Source organism: Onychostoma macrolepis, chromosome 01 (genome assembly GCF_012432095.1).
Source record: "Onychostoma macrolepis isolate SWU-2019 chromosome 01, ASM1243209v1, whole genome shotgun sequence".
Lineage (NCBI taxonomy): Eukaryota > Metazoa > Chordata > Actinopteri > Cypriniformes > Cyprinidae > Onychostoma > Onychostoma macrolepis.
In genome coordinates, this window is record NC_081155.1 from 13,658,178 (window position 1) to 13,664,393 (window position 6,216).

Here is a 6,216-nt window from a genome sequence, read left to right on the forward strand (position 1 = left end):
ATGCTGCAGCGCTGAACTGAGTCAATAAAAACATCTCGAGATGAGGGGACAAGTGCTTTGAGCATGTAACAAATTCTAACAATGGATGCATTTATTTATTTATTTAAAGAATGCCATTCTTATTTTGCAGTGGCACATTTTCATGTACCCATCATAACAAATTCTAACAATGGATGAACTGAATTTATTTATTTATTTATTTAAAGAATGCCATCAGATAGGGCCCATGCCATTCTTCTTTTGCAGTAGTAGTACATTTTCGTGTTCCCATCATGTCTTAAAGGGACAGTTCACCCAAAATATGTATAATTTACGTGCTTGGAACACAAAATAAGATATTTTGAAGAATGTAGCCAGACCATCCATTGCCGTCTATTGTATGGAAAATACAGCAGCAGCAGCAACAACAAAACACTTCAAAATATCTTCTTTGATATTTCATAGAAGAAAGAAGGTTGTAATGACATGAGGGTGCATAATGATAACAGAAATGTCATTGTTTTGGGTGAACTATCGCTTTAACATAACGCAAGATATTAAACTCACAATTTAAAAAAAAAAATAATAATAATAATGATTTTAAGTCTTGTCAGTTAGTCAGTGATCACAATATCACAATTAAGTAAACATAAGGGTGAGTTCACAGTTTCACTACTAAATTAGGCTACTTCTAAAAAAAAATTGTGTTATTAAAAAAACATTTTTTTCCTGATCGAATCGAATTATTTCATAAAATATTGGAACTGTTTTTTCCTCAATATCGTATTTCATACTGTTAGACTGTTGAAATAACCTAAAAACAAAACAAAAAACAAGTCAAATGTTCTCATTTTTTCTTTTGCAAGTTTTTGCACTCAGATTTTTAATGGAAATATTAGACATACATTTTTAGTTTGTCACTGCAAACATATCACAGCACAGCTAATTTTTAAAAACAAAATCTCTTTTCAATTCCCAGCCTAACTGATCATTAAACACAATCAGGTCTTTGCCTACTCAGAAATGCATAAAAATATAACACTTAATTCCAATATTTACTCTCCCAGTTCAATCCTGAACACATGCTGGGAACTAAAAATCCACGATGCAGTTTCAGACAGTGCAACAAAAATTATTCATGTAGTCTCAAAACAAATGAATTAAGAAACTTCGATTTTACTTGTTGCTTATTGACATGATCACATGAAGGTGCAATATTCGAAACAGCATACTAACATACCAATCTTACTGACGCCGCAGTATATTTTCAGTGAGTATGGCATACTCAAATTCTCAAAAACGTGGTGTATGCAATAACAGAACACTGCGGCAAAATGTAAATGAAGCATGATATATAATGCTCTAATTTTGACATATGTATATGCATGCAGAAATGTGCAATTTAAGCAACATGTTACAGCAACAGTGTGAGTATATAGTAATATTACCACTGATGTGTTCAATAGTTGGCCACACGATGGAGGCAAAGTACCATCCTCAGAGCCAGATAGAGATCTGCTGCTTACATCCACCAGAAGAGGGAAGTATAGTGTGGCCAAAAAGCATTTGTGAGTCAAGTCAACTTCTTAATCATCTTCTGTTTTACAGTAGGAATAACACTAAGAAGCTCTCAGGCCTGCTTTCAGCACTTGCCATTCGAAACACTGTCACTTCACAGCCAAACAAACTTCTCTGAGCATTTTAAACACGCAGTGTCAACAGATCATTGAATCAGCCTGCCTGAGAAGAGAGACGGCATTCCTCACTCAGCACATCATTGACAAACATCTTACGCTTGATTAAACAGCCAAGAGCCATTTTACACAAGTCATAACCTGACCTCCCAACACACTAGCCCACTTTACCCATTCACTGAGCACATTATTACCACCTGTCAGTCTGAACTATGAGCCACTTTAATGAGCATCGTCATTTCTTTCAGATAGTACAGAACAAAACTTATTTCTGCAGTGATTGACAGTTTAAAGAAACAGAGAAGGCCATCACTCATTCAGAGGCCGAGACATCTCTCCTCTCTCTTGTTTCTCTTCTTCTGTCAGTCAGTGATAAATGGCCAGAAGAGAACTGGAAGAGCTATTTTCAATAGTTAATGGGTGTGAGTGACTTGTTCCTGTCCTCTCTCTGTAATTACACTAGCAGTGACAGAGGCTGTCAGTACTAAAGTAGAGCACCGAGGCATGATGGGAATGTAGTTTTATTTGCATATTTTAAGAATCGGCTACCATTGTGTATGTTACCCCAAAAAGAAATACTGCACTGACAGAAATTATAATCATTTTCTCCTTTAAAGGAATATTTAATTTAAAAAAAAACATTATTATTTACTCACCTTCATATATTAGTATTATTTATATGCTATTATTGTCAGTCCTCTGTCGTGTGCCTTGTGTTCCCGCCTCTTGTGTCCTTATTTGGTCATGTTCCTGACCTTGTTTAGTGTGATTATCAGTTAAGTCTTGTCCAGCTGTGTTTTAGTAATTATGTCTAATTGTCATGTGTATTTAGTTCATGCCTAGTTAGATTTTGTCTGGTCTACTCGTTATTCCCCGGTGTTCCTGTCTGTGTCTACCCTGTCTTGTCTTGCCCTGCCTTGTCTGGATTTATTAAAGACTGTATTTTGAGTTCATCCTCGTTCCTCCCTGCTGTGTGCACTGTCACAATTATATACTAGTATATATTAATATTTTGAATTACTTTATTTTTATACTTGCAGTTTAGTTTTAATTAAATTTTTCATTTTGTTTTTGTCATTTTTATTAGTTATTGTAATATTTATCTTTAGTTTTAGTTATTCATATAGTTTATCATATAATACTTATATTTTATTTTAATTTCAGCTTTATTCCAATTAATTCCATATTTAGTTTTTTCTATATTATTATATGATTTTCATTCATTTTAATATCTTTTTAGCTTCAATTTATTTTTAAGTTTTAGCAGTTTTCAGCTCATTCTTAAACATATTTTATAGGCTGAATTTTGATTTAATTTAATATTATAGTTTAAACTGTCATTTTAATTTTACTTTATATTTTAGTAATTTTACATGTATTTGTCATTTTAAAAATATTTCTATTTATTTTTATTTTTATATCTTTTAGATATTTTTATCTTCAACTAATAACTTTATTTATTTTTATTTTTTATTCATTTGTAATATAGCTTTTAACTATAATTTATTTTTTATTTCAGTTTTAGTACTTCAGCCTATAACTTTATAATTTCAGTTTATTTTATTTCAGAATTTGTAATTTTTAAGTTTTTCATCTAATATTTATATTTTATTTGATTTAATCTTTATTCTAATTAACAATAATTCAGATTTTTAATCATTTTAGTTAACAATAACAACACTGTCATGCAGTTCATTTACATATAATTTTATAGTACATACAGTTATTATAGGGATCACATTTAAAAAGAAAAATCATGTGCTATATTTCAAGTCTTCTGACACCATATGATGCTTTTTGAGAGGAACAAACTGATATTTTAGTTATTCACCGAATAGAAAATTGTAAAGAAAAGCCTTCTTCACCTCAAGGCATATTCTTTTGTGTTCTAAGAAAGAAAAAAAAATACAGAATATGGATTTGGAATAACATGAGGGTGAAAACATCATTTTGAGCTTCTAATCCTTTAAAGCTGCTCATTCTCATGATTATGACATCTTTGCGAGACAGTTTGTGAGATTCAAATGCAATGAAATGGAATTTTGGATTTATCACAATGGAATCCATTCATCTGTTTCTCCGAAGCTCCACCTTGTGTGTTATTATGGTCAGAATGTGCTTCTGTAGGAGGACAGTGGAGAACGGTGGGCATTCTATCCTTGACACACACTTGAACCCTGAGCTTGTGATCAGACCTGTGATTGGTGGGTTTATCTAGAGCCCTGCATGAGTGAGAAAAGCTGCCCCACGAGCTCTACGTGAGCTGTTTGCGCTGTGACCCGATGACACTCGGTGTCTTGAACTTACACAGAACTGCGCAACTTTTCATCTCTCATGCTTCCAGCCCTGCTGTGTCCTGCTGCTCGAAAACACAACGGCTTTGTTCAAAACCCAATCCTGCTGTCTACATAGGTGGCTTCCTCCTAAGGCAGCATTCTAACTGAAAAGGAACCTCATAAAAACTAATTCAGTATATTTATTGGCATCTATGCTTCCATGAGGAACCTTGAACATCCATGGATTCTTTCCTTTCTTTCTTCACACTTAAAGAAAATAATGCTTGTTTACGCTAGTTTAACATGGTGCTTTTACATGCTTCAACGTCACTTTTACTAGAGAGTTCATTTGGAGGTAATATATGCGATCAGTATCTTAATACGGGCAACGCACACACATTCCGACAGGGATTAACAAACAGAAGCGGGATTGCTATCTTCATCCGGATTATCGTAGACCAGTTGATAAACCGATATGAGATGCTCATGGAACACAGAAACAATCGTTCCAGGCTTTGTTTTGGATTGAATGTTTTCAATACTGGGATCAGACACAACAGCTCACGCAGACATGTCGACGTCTCAACGGCAAATTCTCACATTTACCTCTCATGACACGAAGATTACGAAGGTTAATATGTGAAAAAGTCAAATTTGAAGAACACAGTGTTTTTGGAACACTATCAGCACCAAATACAATTGTCTGTGTATATAATATAATATAATATAATATAATATAATATAATATAATATAATATAATATAATATAATATAATATAATATAATATAATATAATATAATATAATATAATATAATATAATATAATATAATATAATATAATATAATATTTGGGGTAAGTAAGAAATTAAAAGAAATTAAAATGCATTCAATTGATCAAAAATTGGCAGTATAGACATTTATAATGTTACAAAATATTTCTATTTCAATTCAATATAAGACACAATTGTGTTCTTTTAATCTTTCGGTAACACTTTATTTTATGGCGTACTTACTATTATAATAACAATAAATGATGCATAATTACATGCAAGTAACCCTAAACCAAACCCTAATCCTAACCCTATCCATATAGTAAGTACATGTAGTTAATTAATATCCCTCAGTACTTAAATGTAACAAAGACACCTTAAAATAAAATGTAACCAAACTTTATTAATCAAAGAATCCTGTAATCTTTCTAGTGCTGTCAAACGATTAATCGCGATTAATCGCATCCAAAATAAAAGTAGCCTGTCAGTGGCTACCAGCAATTGTTTGATTACCAACATTCTTCCAAATACCTTCTTTTGTGTTCAGCAGAATAAAGAAATTCACACAAACTTGAGGGTGAGTAAATGACGTCTTATTTGGGTGAACTTTACAGTTCAGAATTAAGCTCATTCCCTGTTTGTGTTCATCACGAGGTGCTTTAATCTTTGTTTATAGTCACAAATGATAGCTTGTGTGCTCCTGACAGTGTTGAATATATAAAGTTAGTTCTGTTGTTATTTTCTTTAAGGCAGTACGTTCGTTCTGCTGTCATCAGAGTGACGTGTGTCAAACGCTGACCTTCAGCCGCAACGTGAACTCTTCATCTCATCTTCTGCTTTCAGGTGCTAAAGAAGGATTTCTCTGCCACACACATACATGTGCTAGCATGCAAGCATGAATGCACGCACATGACAATACACTCTCTCACACATGCATACGCACACACTTACACCGCGAGCTGTCTTGTCTGCCATTATTTTTAGAAGGAGACACTTGATCGGCCACTAGGATGCTTGGGGTTTGAAACACTGGCTCTAACACATACACAGTCGCCGTGTGCTGGCGCCGCTCTGTCCCTGTCCTGGGCTGAATGGGAATCCTGTGCTACCGGGTGCGGTTGTGCGGTTGTTTTCCTGCCCTCCTCATCAGCCTTTTCTTTATCTCCTTCATGTCTCCTTTCTTCTCCTCACCCTCCCTCGGGGCCCTGCAGAGAGAGCGAGAGAGAGACTCTGAGGGACTGTAACTCTAGAACGGAAATTAGTGTGACGCAAATTGGGGTTGGATGTCTTTTTTTTTTTTTTTAGGTGTGCTAAAGCATCGAAGTGATCAGTCTAACTAGCAAAACAACCCAGCCAAAGTCTCAAAGGCCTATTACACAATGCAAATGTTTGACTGAGGGGTCCCCGATTTCTTGTTCTGAATGTGAACAGAATACTGAAGTCACTTCTGAATTCGTAAAGGCTGACATAGTGGACACTATGTGTATATATTTGCAC